A 23480-nucleotide genomic window follows, 5' to 3' on the forward strand; every position below is an offset into this window, starting at 1 on the left:
ACCCTAATAGGGTTTGAGGTAATGTCAATGGTGTATTTGATTGGCTTCTCCATGTATTTGAACTCAAGGGAAGAATTCGACCGTTAGCCTTACTTTATGAGACCACTGTGGTAAGAAAGGATAACAATGGAAAACATATTTGATCATGAGTTTTAGCCTGGTAAAAATATCTTATAGCCCAAACTGAGGGTTTAATATTGAATTAAGATGATCCAAGCCATTTTAGGGTATAATATTTACATATATTATAGTCTTGCACATTATAAGGAAAACTGAACTTTAGTGTGGATTTTGAATAGAAGATGATCCAAGATCATTTTACTATCCATTTTAGGTTTAATATTTACAGATTATAGTCTCGTAGGAGACTGGCAAAATTGCCATAGCTGACTATATTTCAAGTCATCATCTCAAGGGTATTGGGTTAAGTTTTCAAGCAATAATCACGTCTCAGTATAACTTCCTCGACTATGAAATTGCCACGAAGGGATGCATACTGCTCACAAGATTAAACAGTACCTAGGTCAACAGTCACACAGCACATGGTACATGGTGTTACCTCACCCTAATAGGGTTTGAGGTAATGTCAATGGTGTATTTGACTGGCTCGTTGATTACAGACCACGCTTCTCCATGTATTTGAACTCAAGGCGGAAGGAAGAATTCGACCGTTAGCTTACTTACTTTATGAGACCACTGTGGTAAGAAAGGATAACAATGGAAAACATATTTGATCATGAGCTTGGTAAAATATCGTACATTATAGCCCAAACTTAGGTTTTCTCATTGAATTTGTGAATAGAAGATGATCCAAGAACATTTTACAATCCATTTTAGGGTATAATATTTACATAGATTATAGTCTCGTGAGATTGCACATTATAAGGAAAACTGAACTTTGTGTGGATTTTTGAATAGAAGATGATCCAAGATCATTTTAATCCATTTTAGGGTATAATATTTACACAGATTATAGTCTCGTAGACTGGCAAAATTGCCATAGCTGACTATATTTCAAGTCAACTCTCGGCGCGGTATTGGGTTAAGTTTTCAACCAGCAATAATCATGTCTCAGTATAACTTCCTCGACTATGAAATTGCCACTGCGAAGGGATGCATGCTGCTCACACAAGATTAAACAGTACCTAGGTCAACAGTCACACAGCACATGGTGCATTACCTCACCCTAATAGGGTTTGAGGTAATGTCAATGGTGTATTTGACTGGCTCGTTGATTACAGACCACGCCTTCTCCATGTATTTGAACTCAAGGCGGAAGAATTGACCGTTAGCCTTACTTACTTTATGAGACCACTGTGGTAAGAAAGGACATCAATGGAAAAGCATATTTGATCATGAGCTTGGTAAAATATCGTACATTATAGCCCAAACGTAGGTTTTTCTCATTGAATTTGTGAATAGAAGATGATCCAAGAACATTTTACAATCCATTTTAGGGTATAATATTTACATAGATTATAGTCTCGTAGGAGATTGCACATTATAAGGAAAACTGAACTTTGTGTGGATTTTTGAATAGAAGACAATCCAAGATCATTTTACTATCCATTTTAGGGTTTAATATTTACACAGATTATAGTCTCGTAGGAGACTGGCAAAAATTGCCATAGCTGACTATATTTCAAGTCATCTCAAGGGTATTGGGTTACGTTTTCAACCAGCAATAATCACGTCTCAGTATAACTTCCTCGACTATGAAATTGCCACTGCGAAGGGATGCATATTGCTCACACAAGATTAAACAGTACCTAGGTCAACAGTCACACAGCACATGGTGCATTACCTCACCCTAATTGGGTTTGAGGTAATGTCAATGGTGTATCCGACTGGCTCGCTGATTACAGACCACGCCTTCCATGTATTTGAACTCAAGGCGGAAGAATTCGACCGTTAGCCTTACTTACTTTATGAGACCACTGTGGTAAGAAAGGATAACAATGGAAAACATATTTGATCATGAGCTTGGTAGAAATATCGTACATTATAGCCCAAACGTAGGTTTTTCATTGAATTTTGTTATAAAGATGATCCAAGAACATTTTACAATCCATTTTAGGGTATAATATTTACATATATTATAGTCTCGAGGAGATTGCACATTATAAGGAAAACTGAACTTTGTGTGGATTTTTTGAATAGAAGATGATCCAAGATCATTTTACTATCCATTTTAGGGTTAATATTTACAAGATTATAGTCTCAAGGAGACTGGCAAAATTGCCATAGCTGACTATATTTCAAGTCATCTCAAGGGTATTGGGTTAAGTTTTCAACCAGCAATAATCATGTCTCAGTATAACTTCCTCGACTATGAAATTGCCACTGCGAAGGGATGCATGCTGCTCACACAAGATTAAACAGTACCTAGGTCAACAGTCACACAGCACATGGTGCATTACCTCACCCTAATAGGGTTTGAGGTAATGTCAATGGTGTATTTGACTGGCTCGTTGATTACAGACCACGCCTTCTCTCTGTATTTGAACTCAAGGCGGGAAGAATTTGACCGTTAGCCTTACTTACTTTATGAGACCACTGTGGTAAGAAAGGATAACAATGGAAAAACATATTTGATCATGAGCTTGGTAAAAATATCGTACATTATAGCCCAAACGTAGGTTTTTATTGAATTTGTGAATAGAAGATGATCCAAGAACATTTTACAATCCATTTTAGGGTATAATATTTACATATATTATAGTCTCGTAGGAGATTGCACATTATAAGGAAAACTGAACTTTTGTGTGGATTTTTTGAATAGAAGATGATCCAAGAACATTTTACAATCCATTTATGGTATAATATTTACACAGATTATAGTCTCGTAGGAGACTGGCAAATTGCCATAGCTGACTATATTTCAAGTCAACTCGGCGGGGTATTGGGTTAAGTTTTCAACCAGCAATAATCATGTCTCAGTATAACTTCCTCGACTATGAAATTGCCACTGCGAAGGGATGCATGCTGCTCACACAAGATTAAACAGTACCTAGGTCAACAGTCACACAGCACATGGTGCATTACCTCACCCTAATAGGGTTTGAGGTAATGTCAATGGTGTATTTGACTGGCTCGTTGATTACAGACCACGCCTTCTCCATGTATTTGAACTCAAGGCGGGAAGAATTCGACCGTTAGCCTTACTTACTTTATGAGACCACTGTGGTAAGAAAGGATAACAATGGAAAAACATATTTGATCATGAGCTTGGTAAAAATATCGTACATTATAGCCCAAACGTAGGTTTTTCTCATTGAATTTGTGAATAGAAGATGATCCAAGAACATTTTACAATCCATTTTAGGGTATAATATTTACATAGATTATAGTCTCGTAGGAGATTGCACATTATAAGGAAAACTGAACTTTTGTGTGGATTTTTTGAATAGAAGATGATCCAAGATCATTTTACTATCCATCTTAGGGTTTAATATTTACAAAGATTATAGTCTCGTAGGAGACTGGCAAAAATTGCCATAGCTGACTATATTTCAAGTCATCTCGGCGGGGTATTGGGTTAAGTTTTCAACCAGCAATAATCACGTCTCAGTATAACTTCCTCGACTATGAAATTGCCACTGCGAAGGGATGCATACTGCTCACACAAGATTAAACAGTACCTAGGTCAACAGTCACACAGCACATGGTGCATTACCTCACCCTAATAGGGTTTGAGGTAATGTCAATGGTGTATTTGACTGGCTCGTTGATTACAGACCACGCCTTCTCTCTGTATTTGAACTCAAGGCGGGAAGAATTCGACCGTTAGCCTTACTTACTTTATGAGACCACTGTGGTAAGAAAGGATAACAATGGAAAAACATATTTGATCATGAGTTTTAGGCTGGTAGAAATATCGTACATTATAGCCCAAACTGAGCTTTTTATTGAATTTTTGTTATAAAAGATGATCCAAGAAAATGTTACAATCCATTTTAGGGTATAATATTTACATATATTATAGTCTCCTTGGAGATTGCACATTATATGGAAAACTGAACTTTAGTGTGGATTTTTTGAATAGAAGATGATCCAAGAACATTTTACAATCCATTTATGGTATAATATTTACACAGATTATAGTCTCGTAGGAGACTGGCAAAAATTGCCATAGCTGACTATATTTCAAGTCATCTCGGCGGGGTATTGGGTTAAGTTTTCAACCAGCAATAATCACGTCTCAGTATAACTTCCTCGACTATGAAATTGCCACTGCGAAGGGATGCATACTGCTCTCACAAGATTAAACAGTACCTAGGTCAACAGTCAGACAGCATATGGTGCATTACCTCACCCTAATAATAGGGTTTGAGGTAATGTCAACGGTGTATTTGACTGGCTCGTTGATTACAGACCACGCCTTCTCTCTGTATTTGAACTCAAGGCGGGAAGAATTCGACCGTTAGCCTTACTTACTTTATGAGACCACTGTGGTAAGAAAGGATAACAATGGAAAAACATATTTGATCATGAGCTTGGTAAAAATATCGTACATTATAGCCAAAACTTATGATTTTCTCATTGAATTTGTGAACAGAAGATGATCCAAGAACATTTTACAATCCATTTTAGGGTATTATATTTACATATATTATAGTCTCGTAGGAGATTGCACATTATAAGGAAAACTGAACTTTTGTGTGGATTTTTTGAATAGAAGATGATCCAAGAACATTTTACAATCCATTTATGGTATAATATTTACACAGATTATAGTCTCGTAGGAGACTGGCAAAAATTGCCATAGCTGACTATATTTCAAGTCAACTCAGCGGGGTATTGGGTTAAGTTTTCAACCAGCAATAATCATGTCTCAGTATAACTTCCTCGACTATGAAATTGCCACTGCGAAGGGATGCATGCTGCTCACACAAGATTAAACAGTACCTAGGTCAACAGTCACACAGCACATGGTGCATTACCTCACCCTAATAGGGTTTGAGGTAATGTCAATGGTGTATTTGACTGGCTCGTTGATTACAGACCACGCCTTCTCCATGTATTTGAACTCAAGGCCGGAAGAATTCGACCGTTAGCCTTACTTACTTTATGAGACCACTGTGGTAAGAAAGGATAACAATGGAAAAACATATTTGATCATGAGCTTGGTAAAAATATCGTACATTATAGCCCAAACGTAGGTTTTTCTCATTGAATTTGTGAATAGAAGATGATCCAAGAACATTTTACAATCCATTTTAGGGTATAATATTTACATAGATTATAGTCTCGTAGGAGATTGCACATTATAAGGAAAACTGAACTTTTGTGTGGATTTTTTGAATAGAAGATGATCCAAGATCATTTTACTATCCATCTTAGGGTTTAATATTTACAAAGATTATAGTCTCGTAGGAGACTCATAAAATTGCCATAGCTGACTATATTTCAAGTCATCTCGGCGGGTATTGGGTTAAGTTTTCAACCAGCAATAATCATGTCTCAGTATAACTTCCTCGACTATGAAATTGCCACTGCGAAGGGATGCATGCTGCTCACACAAGATTAAACAGTACCTAGGTCAACAGTCACACAGCACATGGTGCATTACCTCACCCTAATAGGGTTTGAGGTAATGTCAATGGTGTATTTGACTGGCTCGTTGATTACAGACCACGCCTTCTCCATGTATTTGAACTCAAGGCGGGAAGAATTCGACCGTTAGCCTTACTTACTTTATGAGACCACTGTGGTAAGAAAGGATAACAATGGAAAACATATTTGATCATGAGCTTGGTAAAAATATCGTACATTATAGCCCAAACTGAGCTTTTTCTCATTGATTTTGTGAACAGAAGATAATCCAAGATCATTTTACTATCCATTTTAGGGTATTATATTTACATATATTATAGTCTCGTAGGAGATTGCACATTATAAGGAAAACCGAACTTTTGTGTGGATTTTTTGAATAGAAGATGATCCAAGAACATTTTACAATCCATTTATGGTATAATATTTACACAGATTATAGTCTCGTAGGAGACTGGCAAAAATTGCCATAGCTGACTATATTTCAAGTCATCTCGGCGGGGTATTGGGTTAAGTTTTCAACCAGCAATAATCACGTCTCAGTATAACTTCCTCGACTATGAAATTGCCACTGCGAAGGGATGCATGCTGCTCACACAAGATTAAACAGTACCTAGGTCAACAGTCACACAGCACATGGTGCATTACCTCACCCTAATAGGGTTTGAGGTAATGTCAATGGTGTATTTGACTGGCTCGTTGATTACAGACCACGCCTTCTCCATGTATTTGAACTCAAGGCGGGAAGAATTCGACCGTTAGCCTTACTTACTTTATGAGACCACTGTGGTAAGAAAGGATAACAATGGAAAAACATATTTGATCATGAGCTTGGTAAAAATATCGTACATTATAGCCAAAACTTAGGTTTTTCTCATTGAATTTGTGAACAGAAGATGATCCAAGAACATTTTACAATCCATTTTAGGGTATTATATTTACATATATTATAGTCTCCTTGGAGATTGCACATTATAAGGAAAACTGAACTTTAGTGTGGATTTTTTGAATAGAAGATCATCCAAGATCATTTTACTATCCATCTTAGGCTTTAATATTTACATAGATTATAGTCTCGTAGGAGACTGGCAAAAATTGCCATAGCTGACTATATTTCAAGTCATCTCGGCGGGGTATTGGGTTAAGTTTTCAACCAGCAATAATCATGTCTCAGTATAACTTCCTCGACTATGAAATTGCCACTGCGAAGGGATGCATACTGCTCACACAAGATTAAACAGTACCTAGGTCAACAGTCACACATGGTGCATTACCTCACCCTAATAGGGTTTGAGGTAATGTCAATGGTGTATTTGACTGGCTCGTTGATTACAGACCACGCCTTCTCCATGTATTTGAACTCAAGGCGGGAAGAATTCGACCGTTAGCCTTACTTACTTTATGAGACCACTGTGGTAAGAAAGGATAACAATGGAAAAACATATTTGATCATGAGCTTGGTAAAAATATCGTACATTATAGCCAAAACTTATGATTTTCTCATTGAATTTGTGAACAGAAGATGATCCAAGAACATTTTACAATCCATTTTAGGGTATTATATTTACATATATTATAGTCTCGTAGGAGATTGCACATTATAAGGAAAACTGAACTTTTGTGTGGATTTTTTGAATAGAAGATGATCCAAGATCATTTTACTATCCATCTTAGGGTTTAATATTTACAAAGATTATAGTCTCGTAGGAGACTGGCAAAAATTGCCATAGCTGACTATATTTCAAGTCAACTCACGGGTATTGGGTTAAGTTTTCAACCAGCAATAATCATGTCTCAGTATAACTTCCTCGACTATGAAATTGCCACTGCGGGATGCATGCTGCTCGCAGAAGATTAAACAGTAGCTAGGTCAACAGTCACACACCACAAGGTGCATTACCTCGCCCTAATAGGGTTTGAGGTAATGTCAATGGTGTATTTGACTGGCTCGTTGATTACAGACCACGCCTTCTCCATGTATTTGAACTCAAGGCGGAAGAATTCGACCGTTAGCCTTACTTACTTTATGAGACCACTGTGGTAAGAAAGGATAACAATGGAAAAAATATTTGATCATGAGCTTGGTAAAATATCGTACATTATAGCCCAAACGTAGGTTTTTCTCATTGAATTTGTGAATAGAAGATGATCCAAGAACATTTTACAATCCATTTTAGGGTTATTTACATAGATTATAGTCTCATATTTACATTATAAGCCCAAACTGATTTATTGAATTTTGTATAGAAGATAATCCAAGATCATTTTACTATCCATTTTAGGGTATTATATTTACATATATTATAGTCTCGTAGGAGATTGCACATTATACGGAAAACTGAACTTTTGTGTGGACTTTTTGAAGAGAAGATGATCCAAGATCATTTTACTATCCATTTTAGGGCTTAATATTTACATAGATTATAGTCTCGTAGGAGACTGGCAAAAATTGCCATAGCTGACTATATTTCAAGTCATCTCGGCGGGGTATTGGGTTAAGTTTTCAACCAGCAATAATCACGTCTCAGTATAACTTCCTCGACTATGAAATTGCCACTGCGAAGGGATGCATACTGCTCACACAAGATTAAACAGTACCTAGGTCAACAGTCACACAGCACATGGTGCATTACCTCACCCTAATAGGGTTTGAGGTAATGTCAATGGTGTATTTGACTGGCTCGTTGATTACAGACCACGCCTTCTCCATGTATTTGAACTCAAGGCGGGAAGAATTCGACCGTTAGCCTTACTTACTTTATGAGACCACTGTGGTAAGAAAGGATAACAATGGAAAAACATATTTGATCATGAGCTTGGTAAAAATATCGTACATTATAGCCCAAACGTAGGTTTTTCTCATTGAATTTGTGAACAGAAGATGATCCAAGAACATTTTACAATCCATTTTAGGGTATTATATTTACATATATTATAGTCTCGTAGGAGATTGCACATTATAAGGAAAACTGAACTTTTGTGTGGATTTTTTGAATAGAAGATGATCCAAGAACATTTTACAATCCATTTATGGTATAATATTTACACAGATTATAGTCTCGTAGGAGACTGGCAAAAATTGCCATAGCTGACTATATTTCAAGTCAACTCAGCGGGGTATTGGGTTAAGTTTTCAACCAGCAATAATCATGTCTCAGTATAACTTCCTCGACTATGAAATTGCCACTGCGAAGGGATGCATGCTGCTCACACAAGATTAAACAGTACCTAGGTCAACAGTCACACAGCACATGGTGCATTACCTCACCCTAATAGGGTTTGAGGTAATGTCAATGGTGTATTTGACTGGCTCGTTGATTACAGACCACGCCTTCTCCATGTATTTGAACTCAAGGCGGGAAGAATTCGACCGTTAGCCTTACTTACTTTATGAGACCACTGTGGTAAGAAAGGATAACAATGGAAAAACATATTTGATCATGAGCTTGGTAAAAATATCGTACATTATAGCCCAAACGTAGGTTTTTCTCATTGAATTTGTGAATAGAAGATGATCCAAGAACATTTTACAATCCATTTTAGGGTATAATATTTACATAGATTATAGTCTCGTAGGAGATTGCACATTATAAGGAAAACTGAACTTTTGTGTGGATTTTTTGAATAGAAGATGATCCAAGATCATTTTACTATCCATTTTAGGGCTTAATATTTACATAGATTATAGTCTCGTAGGAGACTGGCAAAAATTGCCATAGCTGACTATATTTCAAGTCATCTCGGCGGGGTATTGGGTTAAGTTTTCAACCAGCAATAATCATGTCTCAGTATAACTTCCTCGACTATGAAATTGCCACTGCGAAGGGATGCATGCTGCTCACACAAGATTAAACAGTACCTAGGTCAACAGTCACACAGCACATGGTGCATTACCTCACCCTAATAGGGTTTGAGGTAATGTCAATGGTGTATTTGACTGGCTCGTTGATTACAGACCACGCCTTCTCCATGTATTTGAACTCAAGGCGGGAAGAATTCGACCGTTAGCCTTACTTACTTTATGAGACCACTGTGGTAAGAAAGGATAACAATGGAAAAACATATTTGATCATGAGCTTGGTAAAAATATCGTACATTATAGCCCAAACGTAGGTTTTTATTGAATTTTTGTTATAAAAGATGATCCAAGAAAATGTTCCTGACCATTTTAGGGTATAATATTTACATAGATTATAGTCTCGTAGGAGATTCCACATTATACGGAAAACTGAACTTTTGTGTGGACTTTTTGAAGAGAAGATGATCCAAGATATTTTACTATCCATTTAGGGTTTAATATTTACACAGATTATAGTCAACAGTCACAAAATGGTGCATTACCTCACCCTAATATTTGAGGTAATGTCAATGGTGTATTTGACTGGCTCGTTGATTACAGACCACGCCTTCTCCATGTATTTGAACTCAGAAGAATTTACTTACTTTATGAGACCACTGTGGTAAGAAAGGATAACAATGGAAAACATATTTGATCATGATTATAGTCTCAAGATTAAACAGTACCTAGGTCAACAGTCACACAGCACATGGTGCATTACCTCACCCTAATAGGGTTTGAGGTAATGTCAATGGTGTATTTGACTGGCTCGTTGATTACAGACCACGCCTTCTCCATGTATTTGAACTCAAGGTGGGAAGAATTAGACCGTTAGCCTTACTTACTTTATGAGACCACTGTGGTAAGAAAGGATAACAATGGAAAAACATATTTGATCATGAGTTTTAGCCTGGTAGAAATATCGTACATTATAGCCCAAACTGAGCTTTTTATTGAATTTTTGTAATAAAAGATGATCCAAGAAGATGTTCCTGACCATTTTAGGGTATACTATTTACATATATTATAGTCTCCTTGGAGATTGCACATTATAAGGAAAACTGAACTTTAGTGCGGATTTTTTGAATAGAAGATCATCCAAGATCATTTTACTGTCCATGTTAGGGTTTAATATTTACATCGATTATAGTCTCGTAGGAGACTGGCAAAAATTGCCATAGCTGACTATATTTCAAGTCATCTCAAGGGTATTGGGTTAAGTTTTCAACCAGCAATAATCACGTCTCAGTATAACTTCCTCGACTATGAAATTGCCACTGCGAAAGAATGCATACCTCTCTCAGAAGATTAAACAGTACCTAGGTCAACAGTCACACAGCACATGGTGCATTACCTCACCCTAATAGGGTTTGAGGTAATGTCAATGGTGTATTTGACTGGCTCGTTGATTACAGACCACGCCTTCTCCATGTATTTGAACTCAAGGCGGGAAGAATTCGTCCGTTAGCCTTACTTACTTTATGAGACCACTGTGGTAAGAAAGGATAACAATGGAAAAACATATTTGATCATGAGTTTTAGCCTGGTAGAAATATCGTACATTATAGCCCAAACTGAGCTTTTCTCATTGAATTTTGTATAGAAGATAATCCAAGATCATTTTACTATCCATTTTAGGGTTTAATATTTACATATATTATAGTCTCCTTGGAGATTGCACATTATAAGGAAAACTGAACTTTAGTGTGGATTTTTTGAATAGAAGATCATCCAAGATCATTTTACTATCCATCTTAGGGTTTAATATTTACATCGATTATAGTCTCGTAGGAGACTGGCAAAAATTGCCATAGCTGACTATATTTCAAGTCATCTCGGCGGGGTATTGGGTTAAGTTTTCAACCAGCAATAATCACGTCTCAGTATAACTTCCTCGACTATGAAATTGCCACTGCGAAGGGATGCATGCTGCTCACACAAGATTAAACAGTACCTAGGTCAACAGTCACACAGCACATGGTGCATTACCTCACCCTAATAGGGTTTGAGGTAATGTCAATGGTGTATTTGACTGGCTCGTTGATTACAGACCACGCCTTCTCCATGTATTTGAACTCAAGGCGGGAAGAATTCGACCGTTAGCCTTACTTACTTTATGAGACCACTGTGGTAAGAAAGGATAACAATGGAAAACATATTTGATCATGAGTTTAGCTTGGTAAAATATCGTACATTATAGCCCAAACTGAGGTTTTTCTCATTGAATTTGTGAACAGAAGATGATCCAAGAACATTTTACAATCCATTTTAGGGTATTACATTTACATATATTATAGTCTCGTAGGAGATTGCACATTATAAGGAAAACTGAACTTTTGTGTGGATTTTTTGAATAGAAGATGATCCAAGATCATTTTACTATCCATCTTAGGGTTTAATATTTACAAAGATTATAGTCTCGTAGGAGACTGGCAAAAATTGCCATAGCTGACTATATTTCAAGTCATCTCGGCGGGGTATTGGGTTAAGTTTTCAACAGCAATAATCACGTCTCAGTATAACTTCCTCGACTATGAAATTGCCACTGCGAAGGATGCATACTGCTCACACAAGATTAAACAGTACCTAGGCCTTCTCCATGTATTTGAACTCAAGGCGGAAGAATGCGACCGTTACACTTACTTTGATGGCCACTGACAGCTTGAAAGACATAAGGATCACCTTTTCACAGACATTTAAGAAAACTATCCCTTTTATTTTGAAGGTAAATGGATTGATGTTATAATATTAGAAATTTCTTTTTATGTGGCTCCTGACGGTTGAAAGACTTTATGATCACTTTTGTTAAAGATGATCAAGAATATACTGTCTTTTATTTTGAAGTTTACATATATTATAGTCTCTTGGAATTGCATATTATAAGGAAAACTGAACTTTAGTGTGATTTTTGAATAGAAGATAATCCAAGATCATTTTACTATCCATTTTAAATATTTACAATAGTCTCAAATGCTATTTAAAGTTTATATATTTATGTTTCAGTACTGGCCTTTTAAGAGGCGGCCATGATCTGATATGGCCCACGGTGAAAATGGTTTTGACACCCTTGACAACAGTCACACAGCATGGCATTACCTCAGGGCCCAAATAGGTTGAGGTAATGTCAATGGTGTATTTGACTGGCTCGTTGATTACAGACCACGCCTTCTCTATGTATTTGAACTCAAGAAGAATTGACCGTTATCCTTACTTACTTTATGAGACCACTGTGGTAAGAAAGGATAACAATGGAAAAACATATTTGATCATGAGCTTGGTAAAAATATCGTACATTATAGCCCAAACTTTAGGATTTTCTCATTGAATTTGTGAATAGAAGATGATCCAAGAACATTTTACAATCCATTTTAGGGTATAATATTTACATAGATTATAGTCTCGTAGGAGACTGGCAAAAATTGCCATAGCTGACTATATTTCAAGTCATCTCGGCGGGGTAATGGGTTAAGTTTTCAACCAGCAATAATCACGTCTCAGTATAACTTCCTCGACTATGAAATTGCCACTGCGAAGGGATGCATGCTGCTCACACAAGATTAAACAGTACCTAGGTCAACAGTCACACAGCACATGGTGCATTACCTCACCCTAATAGGGTTTGAGGTAATGTCAATGGTGTATTTGACTGGCTCGTTGATTACAGACCACGCCTTCTCCATGTATTTGAACTCAAGGCGGGAAGAATTCGACCGTTAGCCTTACTTACTTTATGAGACCACTGTGGTAAGAAAGGATAACAATGGAAAAACATATTTGATCATGAGTTTTAGCCTGGTAGAAATATCGTACATTATAGCCCAAACTGAGCTTTTTATTGAATTTTTGTAATAAAAGATGATCCAAGAAGATGTTCCTGACCATTTTAGGGTATACTATTTACATATATTATAGTCTCCTTGGAGATTGCACATTATAAGGAAAATTGAACTTTAGTGCGGATTTTTTGTATAGAAGTTAATCCAAGATCATTTTACTATCCATTTTAGGGTTTAATATTTACATATATTATAGTCTCCTTGGAGATTGCACATTATAAGGAAAACTGAACTTTAGTGTGGATTTTTTGAATAGAAGACAATCCAAGATCATTTTACTATCCATTTTAGGGCTTAATATTTACATAGATTATAGTCTCGCAGGAGACTGGCAAAAACTGTCATAGCTGACTATATTTCAAGTCATCTCGGCGGGGTATTGGGTTAAGTTTTCAACCAGCAATAATCACGTCTCAGTATAACTTCCTCGACTATGAAATTGCCACTGCGAAGGGATGCATACTGCTCTCACAAGATTAAACAGTACCTAGGTCAACAGTCAGACAGCATATGGTGCATTACCTCACCCTAATAATAGGGTTTGAGGTAATGTCAACGGTGTATTTGACTGGCTCGTTGATTACAGACCACGCCTTCTCTCTGTATTTGAACTCAAGGCGGGAAGAATTCGACCGTTAGCCTTACTTACTTTATGAGACCACTGTGGTAAGAAAGGATAACAATGGAAAAACATATTTGATCATGAGCTTGGTAAAAATATCGTACATTATAGCCCAAACGTAGGTTTTTCTCATTGAATTTGTGAATAGAAGATGATCCAAGAACATTTTACAATCCATTTTAGGGTATAATATTTACATAGATTATAGTCTCGTAGGAGATTGCACATTATACGGAAAACTGAACTTTTGTGTGGACTTTTTGAAGAGAAGATGATCCAAGAACATTTTACAATCCATTTTAGGGTATAATATTTACACAGATTATAGTCTCGTAAGAGACTGGCAAAAATTGCCATAGCTGACTATATTTCAAGTCAACTCGGCGGGGTATTGGGTTAAGTTTTCAACCAGCAATAATCATGTCTCAGTATAACTTCCTCGACTATGAAATTGCCACTGCGAAGGGATGCATGCTGCTCACACAAGATTAAACAGTACCTAGGTCAACAGTCACACAGCACATGGTGCATTACCTCACCCTAATAGGGTTTGAGGTAATGTCAATGGTGTATTTGACTGGCTCGTTGATTACAGACCACGCCTTCTCCATGTATTTGAACTCAAGGCGGGAAGAATTCGACCGTTATCCTTACTTACTTTATGAGACCACTGTGGTAAGAAAGGATAACAATGGAAAAACATATTTGATCATGAGTTTTAGCCTGGTAGAAATATCGTACATTATAGCCCAAACTGAGCTTTTTATTGAATTTTTGTAATAAAAGATGATCCAAGAAGATGTTCTTGACCATTTTAGGGTATACTATTTACATATATTATAGTCTCCTTGGAGATTGCACATTATAAGGAAAACTGAACTTTAGTGCGGATTTTTTGTATAGAAGTTAATCCAAGATCATTTTACTATCCATTTTAGGGTTTAATATTTACATATATTATAGTCTCCTTGGAGATTGCACATTATAAGGAAAACTGAACTTTAGTGTGGATTTTTTGAATAGAAGACAATCCAAGATCATTTTACTATCCATTTTAGGGCTTAATATTTACATAGATTATAGTCTCGTAGGAGACTGGCAAAAATTGCCATAGCTGACTATATTTCAAGTCATCTCGGCGGGGTATTGGGTTAAGTTTTCAACCAGCAATAATCACGTCTCAGTATAACTTCCTCGACTATGAAATTGCCACTGCGCAGGGATGCATATTGCTCACACAAGATTAAACAGTACCTAGGTCAACAGTCACACAGCACATGGTGCATTACCTCACCCTAATAGGGTTTGAGGTAATGTCAATGGTGTATTTGACTGGCTCGTTGATTACAGACCACGCCTTCTCCATGTATTTGAACTCAAGGCGGGAAGAATTCGACCGTTAGCCTTACTTACTTTATGAGACCACTGTGGTAAGAAAGGATAACAATGGAAAAACATATTTGATCATGAGTTTTAGCCTGGTAGAAATATCGTACATTATAGCCCAAACTGAGCTTTTTATTGAATTTTTGTAATAAAAGATGATCCAAGAAGATGTTCCTGACCATTTTAGGGTATACTATTTACATATATTATAGTCTCCTTGGAGATTGCACATTATAAGGAAAACTGAACTTTAGTGCGGATTTTTTGTATAGAAGATAATCCAAGATCATTTTACTATCCATTTTAGGGTTTAATATTTACATATATTATAGTCTCCTTGGAGATTGCACATTATAAGGAAAACTGAACTTTAGTGTGGATTTTTTGAATAGAAGACAATCCAAGATCATTTTACTATCCATTTTAGGGCTTAATATTTACATAGATTATAGTCTCGCAGGAGACTGGCAAAAACTGTCATAGCTGACTATATTTCAAGTCATCTCGGCGGGGTATTGGGTTAAGTTTTCAACCAGCAATAATCACGTCTCAGTATAACTTCCTCGACTATGAAATTGCCACTGCGCAGGGATGCATACTGCTCACACAAGATTAAACAGTACCTAGGTCAACAGTCACACAGCACATGGTGCATTACCTCACCCTAATAGGGTTTGAGGTAATGTCAATGGTGTATTTGACTGGCTCATTGATTACAGACCACGCCTTCTCCATGTATTTGAACTCAAGGCGGGAAGAATTCGACCGTTAGCCTTACTTACTTTATGAGACCACTGTGGTAAGAAAGGATAACAATGGAAAAACATATTTGATCATGAGTTTTAGCCTGGTAGAAATATCGTACATTATAGCCCAAACTCAGCTTTTTATTGAATTTTTGTAATAAAAGATGATCCAAGAAAATGTTCCTGATCATTTTAGCGTATACTATTTACATATATTATAGTCTCCTTGGAGATTGCACATTATATGGAAAACTGAACTTTAGTGTGGATTTTTTGAATAGAAGATTATTTTACTATCCATTTTAGGGTTTAATATTTACATATATTATAGTCTCGTAGGAGACTGGCAAAAATTGCCATAGCTGACTATATTTCAAGTCATCTCGGCGGGGTATTGGGTTAAGTTTTCAACCAGCAATAATCACGTCTCAGTATAACTTCCTCGACTATGAAATTGCCACTGCGAAGGGATGCATACCTCTCTCAGAAGATTAAACAGTACCTAGGTCAACAGTCACACAGCACATGGTGCATTACCTCACCCTAATAGGGTTTGAGGTAATGTCAATGGTGTATTTGACTGGCTCGTTGATTACAGACCACGCCTTCTCCATGAATTTGAACTCAAGGCGGGAAGAATTAGACCGTTAGCCTTACTTACTTTATGAGACCACTGTGGTAAGAAAGGATAACAATGGAAAAACATATTTGATCATGAGCCTGGTAGAAATATCGTACATTATAGCCCAAACTGAGCTTTTTATTGAATTTTTGTAATAAAAGATGATCCAAGAAGATGTTCCTGACCATTTTAGGGTATACTATTTACATATATTATAGTCTCCTTGGAGATTGCACATTATAAGGAAAACTGAACTTTAGTGCGGATTTTTTGAATAGAAGATCATCCAAGATCATTTTACTGTCCATGTTAGGGTTTAATATTTACATCGATTATAGTCTCGTAGGAGACTGGCAAAAATTGCCATAGCTGACTATATTTCAAGTCATCTCGGCGGGGTATTGGGTTAAGTTTTCAACCAGCAATAATCACGTCTCAGTATAACTTCCTCGACTATGAAATTGCCACTGCGAAGGGATGCATACCTCTCTCAGAAGATTAAACAGTACCTAGGTCAACAGTCACACAGCACATGGTGCATTACCTCACCCTAATAGGGTTTGAGGTAATGTCAATGGTGTATTTGACTGGCTCGTTGATTACAGACCACGCCTTCTCCATGTATTTGAACTCAAGGCGGGAAGAATTCGACCGTTAGCCTTACTTACTTTATGAGACCACTGTGGTAAGAAAGGATAACAATGGAAAAACATATTTGATCATGAGCTTGGTAAAAATATCGTACATTATAGCCCAAACGTAGGTTTTTCTCATTGAATTTGTGAATAGAAGATGATCCAAGAACATTTTACAATCCATTTTAGGGTATAATATTTACATAGATTATAGTCTCGTAGGAGATTGCACATTATAAGGAAAACTGAACTTTTGTGTGGATTTTTTGAATAGAAGATGATCCAAGATCATTTTACTATCCATCTTAGGGTTTAATATTTACAAAGATTATAGTCTCGTAGGAGACTGGCAAAAATTGCCATAGCTGACTATATTTCAAGTCATCTCGGCGGGGTATTGGGTTAAGTTTTCAACAAGCAATAATCACGTCTCAGTATAACTTCCTCGACTATGAAATTGCCACTGCGAAGGGATGCATACTGCTCACACAAGATTAAACAGTACCTAGGTCACATGTGTCAAACTCAAGGCCCGCGGGCCGAATGCGGCCCGACACGTCATTTGATGTGGCCCCTGACAGCTTGAAAGACATAAGATCACCTTTTCTTAAAGACATTTAAGAAAACTATCCCTTGCTTTTATTTTGAAGGTTTCAAAGTAAATGGATTGATGTTATAATATTAGAGACATTTTCTTTTGATGTGGCCCCCTGACGGCTTGAAAGACATATGATCACCTTTTCTTAAAGACATTTAAGAAGAATATACTGTGCTTTTATTTTGAAGGTTTCAAATTAATTGGAATTATATTATAACATTTGAGAAATGTTCTTATGTATATCATTTCTACACTCAAATAAACAATAATCAAATGCAAAGAGAGTTATTTAACAATATGTGTGAGTAGTTTATATATTTATGTTTCAGTACTGGCCCTTTAAGAGGCGGCCATGATGCTGATATGGCCCACGGTGAAAATGAGTTTGACACCCTTGACCTAGGTCAACAGTCACACAGCACATGGTGCATTACCTCACCCAAATAGGGTTTGAGGTAATGTCAATGGTGTATTTGACTGGCTCGTTGATTACAGACCACGCCTTCTCTATGTATTTGAACTCAAGCCGGGAAGAATTCGACCGTTACCCTTACTTACTTTATGAGACCACTGTGGTAAGAAAGGATAACAATGGAAAAACATATTTGATCATGAGCTTGGTAAAAATATCGTACATTATAGCCCAAATTTAGGATTTTCTCATTGAATTTGTGAATAGAAGATGATCCATAAACATTTAACAATCCATTTTAGGGTATAATATTTACATAGATTATAGGCAAAAATTGCCATAGCTGACTATATTTCAAGTCAACTCGGCGGGGTATTGGGTTAAGTTTTCAACCAGCAATAATCATGTCTCAGTATAACTTCCTCGACTATGAAATTGCCACTGCGAAGGGATGCATGCTGCTCACACAAGATTAAACAGTACCTAGGTCAACAGTCACACAGCACATGGTGCATTACCTCACCCTAATAGGGTTTGAGGTAATGTCAATGGTGTATTTGACTGGCTCGTTGATTACAGACCACGCCTTCTCTCTGTATTTGAACTCAAGGCGGGAAGAATTCGACCGTTAGCCTTACTTACTTTATGAGACCACTGTGGTAAGAAAGGATAACAATGGAAAAACATATTTGATCATGAGTTTTAGGCTGGTAGAAATATCGTACATTATAGCCCAAACTGAGCTTTTTATTGAATTTTTGTTATAAAAGATGATCCAAGAAAATGTTCCTGACCATTTTAGGGTATAATATTTACATATATTATAGTCTCCTTGGAGATTGCACATTATAAGGAAAACTGAACTTTAGTGTGGATTTTTTGAATAGGAGATAATCCAAGATCATTTTACGATCCATTTTAGGCTTTAATATTTATATAGATTATAGTCTCGTAGGAGACTGGCAAAAATTGCCATAGCTGACTATATTTCAAGTCATCTCGGCGGGGTATTGGGTTAAGTTTTCAACCAGCAATAATCACGTCTCAGTATAACTTCCTCGACTATGAAATTGCCACTGCGAAGGGATGCATACTGCTCACACAAGATTAAACAGTACCTAGGTCAACAGTCACACAGCACATGGTGCATTACCTCACCCTAATAGGGTTTGAGGTAATGTCAATGGTGTATTTGACTGGCTCGTTGATTACAGACCACGCCTTCTCCATGTATTTGAACTCAAGGCGGGAAGAATTCGACCGTTAGCCTTACTTACTTTATGAGACCACTGTGGTAAGAAAGGATAACAATGGAAAAACATATTTGATCATGAGTTTTAGCTTGTGAAATATCGTACATTATAGCCCAAACTGAGCTTTTTATTGAATTTTTGTTATAAAAGATGATCCAAGAAAATGTTCCTGACCATTTTAGGGTATAATATTTACATATATTATAGTCTCCTTGGAGATTGCACATTATAAGGAAAATTGAACTTTCGTGTGGATTTTTTGAATAGGAGATAATCCAAGATCATTTTACAATCCATTTTAGGGTATAATATTTACATATATTATAGTCTCGTAGGAGATTGCACATTATAAGGAAAACTGAACTTTTGTGTGGATTTTTTTAATAGAAGATGATCCAAGATCATTTTACAATCCATTTTAGGGTATAATATTTACATATATTATAGTCTCGTAGGAGATTGCACATTATAAGGAAAACTGAACTTTTGTGTGGATTTCTTTAATAGAAGATGATCCAAGATCATTTTACTATCCATCTTAGGGTTTAATATTTACATAGATTATAGTCTCATAGGAGACTGGCAAAAATTGCCATAGCTGACTATATTTCAAGTCATCTCGGCGGGGTATTGGGTTAAGTTTTCAACCAGCAATAATCACATCTCAGTATAACTTCCTCGACTATGAAATTGCCACTGCGAAGGGATGCATACTGCTCACACAAGATTAAACAGTACCTAGGTCAACAGTCACACAGCACATTGTGCATTACCTCACTCTAATAGGGTTTGAGGTAATGTCAATGGTGTATTTGACTGGCTCGTTGATTACAGACCACGCCTTCTCCATGTATTTGAACTCAAGGCGGGAAGAATCCGACCGCAAAGGTGCGTTCACACCAAAAGCGAAGCGATTTTTTCGCGCGACCGAATCCCATGAAAAGTCAACGTACAGATGCGTGTGGCTGCGATAGACGCGATATTTTTCCGGGCGGCACGTTTGGGGCGACGCGATGTGGGCGACGCGTTTACAGCCAAATTACAGCAGAAGTAATTTAAGGTCCCTTTCTTAACGAGCACGTCTTTATTCTTTTAATTAATAAACAAACTAAACAGCCGTCATTTCTGTCTCTACGTGTCGCGTTAACACTTTTTGGCTCCGATGCCGGCGTGTCTGCGCGCATCGGGACGGAGCAAAAATAAAGTCACTTGCACCCCCCCCTCCGGTAGGTAGATCTTTTTGACTTGGTCATATTATAAGTAGCTCGCATGCTGAAAAAGTGCTTTGCGAAGCTCCGCGAGGGGCGGGGCTTATCTCCGTAAAGACCGTTATCATTTCCTTCATCCACCACGGAATAACTAACCACTAGTTCTACTTTATACTTGTTGTGGACATCCCACACACGTCTGGACATATAATGCCCTCGTGTTTGGGTTCATGACATCACCCGTCGGCTCAAACAGCTCGGTCACTCGCAACGATTAAGTTAACAGTTAAGGTGCGTTCACACCAAAAGCGATGAGATTTTTTCGTGCGACCAAATCCCATGAAAAGTCAACGTACGGACGCGTGTGGCTGCGATATTTTTCCGGGCGGCGCGTTTGGGGCGACGCGATGTGGGCGACGCAATGTGGGCGACGCAATGTGGGCGACGCGTTTACAGCGGCGCGTTTTCAGCGGCACAATTTTCGCCCCTAGTTGAAATATTTCAATTTTGAGGCGGTCATTTCGCAACTCGGGCCAATCAGCTCTCGAGTTGCTCTGCGCGTCATCGCTGTCCTGCTCCTGTTGAATCAGAACAAGACGGACAATAACGTTATGAACACAATAACAGTGTTTAGATGTTCCGCTCTCGTAGCTGGAAGCGGAAGTCTTTCAGACGTAACAGTAACTTCATCAGTAAAAGTGACCGAGCTGTGTGAGTCTACGTGTGATGTCATGAACCCAAACACGAGGGCGTTAGTGTGTGGGGTGTCCACAACAAATATAAAGCAGAACTAGTGGTTAGTTATTCTGTGGTGGATGAAGGAAATGATAACGGTCTTTACGGAGACGAGACACAGAGGTATGTCCCGCCCCTCGCGGAGCGTCTCGACGCTTATGGTGAGAACACGGTGAATGGTCTAGCGAGTAAACTCACGCGTTTTGGGCGACGCAAAAAATCGCTTCGCTTTTGGTGTGAACGCACCTTAAGACTGTGAGAACCATTTCAGCGTTTGAATGCTCAGTGACTCTTCATGTACAGGACATGCCGGTGATTCTGCAATGCTCTTTTAAATGTGTGACTGCCTCCCTCTTGTGGCTACTCTAGTTAAATGCAGGACCACTTGCTGAACCACAGATTCCCTTGGAGCATTGGGCTCTTCCGTCTACACGAGAGGCTACACGGAAATACATTTTGTGTAATTGGGATAAGAGACACGTGGGTCTGAGAAAGAAATTAATGTTGTCAATCATACCATTAACAATTCTATAACTGAATTATTTGCACCACTCAATCTGAGTACTTCAAGATATTTGATGGGATGTGTAAAAAAAAAAAAATCATTGGAATGGGAAGTGTCCACATATGCATCTTATGCGGTTACAGCATCCAGTCTAACAGGGAGGTACAGGACTCCTGCAACTTCTTAACATATTCAAGCTCAGCCAATTATATCTCCTATGTATAGCATATTGAGAGGGATGGCATGGATAATTAAATTGAATCCTTATTTTAATAAAGTGTTGGGTTTAATCCAAAGTTTTGTATTGTGAGGATACACTAAACACCTTTATAACCTATCACTACAATATGGTTTGTTTAGATCTCCATTTTGCGGAAACTTAATGATGGATTTGCTTTAAAGATAGATTGGGGGACATATCTTTCGGTCTCACAACCAGCATAGGACAAAAGGCATAACAATATTATAAAACGTTATTGTCCTATCGGGAAATAAAACTGTGGCAGCTCGGAAAAATGTTTGGGAAAGTGATCTCGTCGAATCATTTAATGAAGAAGCTACACAGCATCAAATTTGGGGACAACTCTAGTTCAATGTCTTGGTAATTTGAGAATGAAATGTAACATTGTTACAAGTGCAACACCTGCTTTTAAGCATTGGGTAACTGAAATGGGAAAATGTTGCTGCATATGAACGTCATGTGAGAAGTGTGATAGGGCAGAAAAATGTTTGTTCAGGTGTGGAAGTTCTATTGCAAGCACAGCAGAGTGAGGATGGAAGTCCTAATTTGTATTGAGGATTAATGCATGTATTATTTAATTTATAACATTTTCTATATACATATTTTAATCATATCAAGTCACATAATTGATGGAATGATTGATGTTCATCCTTCTTGTTCTTTGAAGTCCTACAGGGTGAGGAGGAAGAAGCAGCTGGGACACATGTATTGTGAATTTGTACATTGGATTTTTGCATCTGGAAAAAAAAACATACCATCTACGAAACATCTCTCTCCCAAAAGAAATGACTCCAAGGCATCGTTTTGCAGAACTGATGTATTTAATTGCATGGATTGAGGCTCTTTATGCACACGATGACTCGTGTTGCTGGATTTTTATCTGACTGGCCTGTTTCCAATTGTCTCAAACATCATAATTTAGTTTTCCAATTACAATGTGTCCCTCTGCAAAAAGTATGTTTCCTAGAAAAGATATCATAAATCATTTGAGTGATGTGACTATTCTCCACAAATCCACCGTTTTTACATTTATATTTTCACATTTCTTAATAACTAAAGTGTCAAATTCAGAAACTAAAACAACGTTTCGTAGTCCGTTAAACTGTTCTGAAATCCTGACAACGTTTTGCAGTCGAAACACATATGAAGCCTAAATAGATCTTCACAATTTTCTTTTTGCCTATTCGTCATGCTGGTGTTAAGTTGGAATGCTATACACACACTGAGACGTCCTCGAAGGCTGTGTGAAATACTTTACATGTGGCAGCACCTGCAAAGGTACAGCACATC

The 23480-nt window shown here is 37.4% G+C and overlaps 29 non-coding genes across 29 annotated transcripts; all 29 read right to left on the reverse strand.

Annotated features, from left to right (window-relative positions):
• Positions 1 to 356: 356 nt before the first annotated feature.
• On the reverse strand, positions 357 to 491 carry LOC130193396 (U4 spliceosomal RNA). Its single transcript, XR_008831631.1, has one exon. It is a non-coding gene; the product is annotated as a U4 spliceosomal RNA (small nuclear RNA).
• A 484-nt stretch (positions 492 to 975) lies between these two features.
• Positions 976 to 1115, reverse strand: LOC130193393 (U4 spliceosomal RNA). Its single transcript, XR_008831628.1, has one exon. It is a non-coding gene; the product is annotated as a U4 spliceosomal RNA (small nuclear RNA).
• Positions 1116 to 1600: 485 nt separating this feature from the next.
• LOC130193391 (U4 spliceosomal RNA) lies at positions 1601 to 1739 on the reverse strand. The gene has a single exon (XR_008831625.1). It is a non-coding gene; the product is annotated as a U4 spliceosomal RNA (small nuclear RNA).
• A 479-nt stretch (positions 1740 to 2218) lies between these two features.
• LOC130193390 (U4 spliceosomal RNA) lies at positions 2219 to 2355 on the reverse strand. The gene has a single exon (XR_008831624.1). It is a non-coding gene; the product is annotated as a U4 spliceosomal RNA (small nuclear RNA).
• Positions 2356 to 2841: 486 nt separating this feature from the next.
• Positions 2842 to 2980, reverse strand: LOC130193382 (U4 spliceosomal RNA). The gene has a single exon (XR_008831615.1). It is a non-coding gene; the product is annotated as a U4 spliceosomal RNA (small nuclear RNA).
• Positions 2981 to 3470: 490 nt separating this feature from the next.
• LOC130193362 (U4 spliceosomal RNA) lies at positions 3471 to 3611 on the reverse strand. Its single transcript, XR_008831594.1, has one exon. It is a non-coding gene; the product is annotated as a U4 spliceosomal RNA (small nuclear RNA).
• Positions 3612 to 4104: 493 nt separating this feature from the next.
• On the reverse strand, positions 4105 to 4245 carry LOC130193363 (U4 spliceosomal RNA). The gene has a single exon (XR_008831595.1). It is a non-coding gene; the product is annotated as a U4 spliceosomal RNA (small nuclear RNA).
• Positions 4246 to 4737: 492 nt separating this feature from the next.
• LOC130193372 (U4 spliceosomal RNA) lies at positions 4738 to 4878 on the reverse strand. The gene has a single exon (XR_008831605.1). It is a non-coding gene; the product is annotated as a U4 spliceosomal RNA (small nuclear RNA).
• A 490-nt stretch (positions 4879 to 5368) lies between these two features.
• Positions 5369 to 5507, reverse strand: LOC130193381 (U4 spliceosomal RNA). Its single transcript, XR_008831614.1, has one exon. It is a non-coding gene; the product is annotated as a U4 spliceosomal RNA (small nuclear RNA).
• Positions 5508 to 5995: 488 nt separating this feature from the next.
• Positions 5996 to 6136, reverse strand: LOC130193364 (U4 spliceosomal RNA). Its single transcript, XR_008831596.1, has one exon. It is a non-coding gene; the product is annotated as a U4 spliceosomal RNA (small nuclear RNA).
• Positions 6137 to 6626: 490 nt separating this feature from the next.
• Positions 6627 to 6767, reverse strand: LOC130193350 (U4 spliceosomal RNA). Its single transcript, XR_008831581.1, has one exon. It is a non-coding gene; the product is annotated as a U4 spliceosomal RNA (small nuclear RNA).
• A 485-nt stretch (positions 6768 to 7252) lies between these two features.
• On the reverse strand, positions 7253 to 7391 carry LOC130193387 (U4 spliceosomal RNA). Its single transcript, XR_008831621.1, has one exon. It is a non-coding gene; the product is annotated as a U4 spliceosomal RNA (small nuclear RNA).
• Positions 7392 to 7980: 589 nt separating this feature from the next.
• LOC130193365 (U4 spliceosomal RNA) lies at positions 7981 to 8121 on the reverse strand. The gene has a single exon (XR_008831597.1). It is a non-coding gene; the product is annotated as a U4 spliceosomal RNA (small nuclear RNA).
• A 489-nt stretch (positions 8122 to 8610) lies between these two features.
• Positions 8611 to 8751, reverse strand: LOC130193373 (U4 spliceosomal RNA). Its single transcript, XR_008831606.1, has one exon. It is a non-coding gene; the product is annotated as a U4 spliceosomal RNA (small nuclear RNA).
• Positions 8752 to 9241: 490 nt separating this feature from the next.
• On the reverse strand, positions 9242 to 9382 carry LOC130193360 (U4 spliceosomal RNA). The gene has a single exon (XR_008831591.1). It is a non-coding gene; the product is annotated as a U4 spliceosomal RNA (small nuclear RNA).
• Positions 9383 to 10541: 1159 nt separating this feature from the next.
• Positions 10542 to 10680, reverse strand: LOC130193384 (U4 spliceosomal RNA). Its single transcript, XR_008831617.1, has one exon. It is a non-coding gene; the product is annotated as a U4 spliceosomal RNA (small nuclear RNA).
• Positions 10681 to 11174: 494 nt separating this feature from the next.
• LOC130193367 (U4 spliceosomal RNA) lies at positions 11175 to 11315 on the reverse strand. Its single transcript, XR_008831599.1, has one exon. It is a non-coding gene; the product is annotated as a U4 spliceosomal RNA (small nuclear RNA).
• Positions 11316 to 11808: 493 nt separating this feature from the next.
• On the reverse strand, positions 11809 to 11947 carry LOC130193389 (U4 spliceosomal RNA). The gene has a single exon (XR_008831623.1). It is a non-coding gene; the product is annotated as a U4 spliceosomal RNA (small nuclear RNA).
• Positions 11948 to 12788: 841 nt separating this feature from the next.
• On the reverse strand, positions 12789 to 12929 carry LOC130193378 (U4 spliceosomal RNA). The gene has a single exon (XR_008831611.1). It is a non-coding gene; the product is annotated as a U4 spliceosomal RNA (small nuclear RNA).
• Positions 12930 to 13543: 614 nt separating this feature from the next.
• On the reverse strand, positions 13544 to 13684 carry LOC130193386 (U4 spliceosomal RNA). The gene has a single exon (XR_008831619.1). It is a non-coding gene; the product is annotated as a U4 spliceosomal RNA (small nuclear RNA).
• Positions 13685 to 14177: 493 nt separating this feature from the next.
• LOC130193388 (U4 spliceosomal RNA) lies at positions 14178 to 14318 on the reverse strand. Its single transcript, XR_008831622.1, has one exon. It is a non-coding gene; the product is annotated as a U4 spliceosomal RNA (small nuclear RNA).
• Positions 14319 to 14932: 614 nt separating this feature from the next.
• Positions 14933 to 15073, reverse strand: LOC130193399 (U4 spliceosomal RNA). The gene has a single exon (XR_008831634.1). It is a non-coding gene; the product is annotated as a U4 spliceosomal RNA (small nuclear RNA).
• Positions 15074 to 15687: 614 nt separating this feature from the next.
• LOC130193383 (U4 spliceosomal RNA) lies at positions 15688 to 15828 on the reverse strand. The gene has a single exon (XR_008831616.1). It is a non-coding gene; the product is annotated as a U4 spliceosomal RNA (small nuclear RNA).
• A 484-nt stretch (positions 15829 to 16312) lies between these two features.
• Positions 16313 to 16453, reverse strand: LOC130193368 (U4 spliceosomal RNA). Its single transcript, XR_008831600.1, has one exon. It is a non-coding gene; the product is annotated as a U4 spliceosomal RNA (small nuclear RNA).
• Positions 16454 to 16941: 488 nt separating this feature from the next.
• LOC130193369 (U4 spliceosomal RNA) lies at positions 16942 to 17082 on the reverse strand. The gene has a single exon (XR_008831601.1). It is a non-coding gene; the product is annotated as a U4 spliceosomal RNA (small nuclear RNA).
• A 490-nt stretch (positions 17083 to 17572) lies between these two features.
• LOC130193376 (U4 spliceosomal RNA) lies at positions 17573 to 17713 on the reverse strand. Its single transcript, XR_008831609.1, has one exon. It is a non-coding gene; the product is annotated as a U4 spliceosomal RNA (small nuclear RNA).
• Positions 17714 to 18554: 841 nt separating this feature from the next.
• On the reverse strand, positions 18555 to 18701 carry LOC130193380 (U4 spliceosomal RNA). The gene has a single exon (XR_008831613.1). It is a non-coding gene; the product is annotated as a U4 spliceosomal RNA (small nuclear RNA).
• A 494-nt stretch (positions 18702 to 19195) lies between these two features.
• On the reverse strand, positions 19196 to 19336 carry LOC130193370 (U4 spliceosomal RNA). Its single transcript, XR_008831602.1, has one exon. It is a non-coding gene; the product is annotated as a U4 spliceosomal RNA (small nuclear RNA).
• A 732-nt stretch (positions 19337 to 20068) lies between these two features.
• LOC130193374 (U4 spliceosomal RNA) lies at positions 20069 to 20209 on the reverse strand. The gene has a single exon (XR_008831607.1). It is a non-coding gene; the product is annotated as a U4 spliceosomal RNA (small nuclear RNA).
• Between the last annotated feature and the right edge of the window lie 3271 nt (positions 20210 to 23480).

The sequence above is a fragment of the Pseudoliparis swirei genome, chromosome 4, assembly GCF_029220125.1.
Source record: "Pseudoliparis swirei isolate HS2019 ecotype Mariana Trench chromosome 4, NWPU_hadal_v1, whole genome shotgun sequence".
Taxonomy (NCBI): Eukaryota; Metazoa; Chordata; class Actinopteri; order Perciformes; family Liparidae; genus Pseudoliparis; species Pseudoliparis swirei.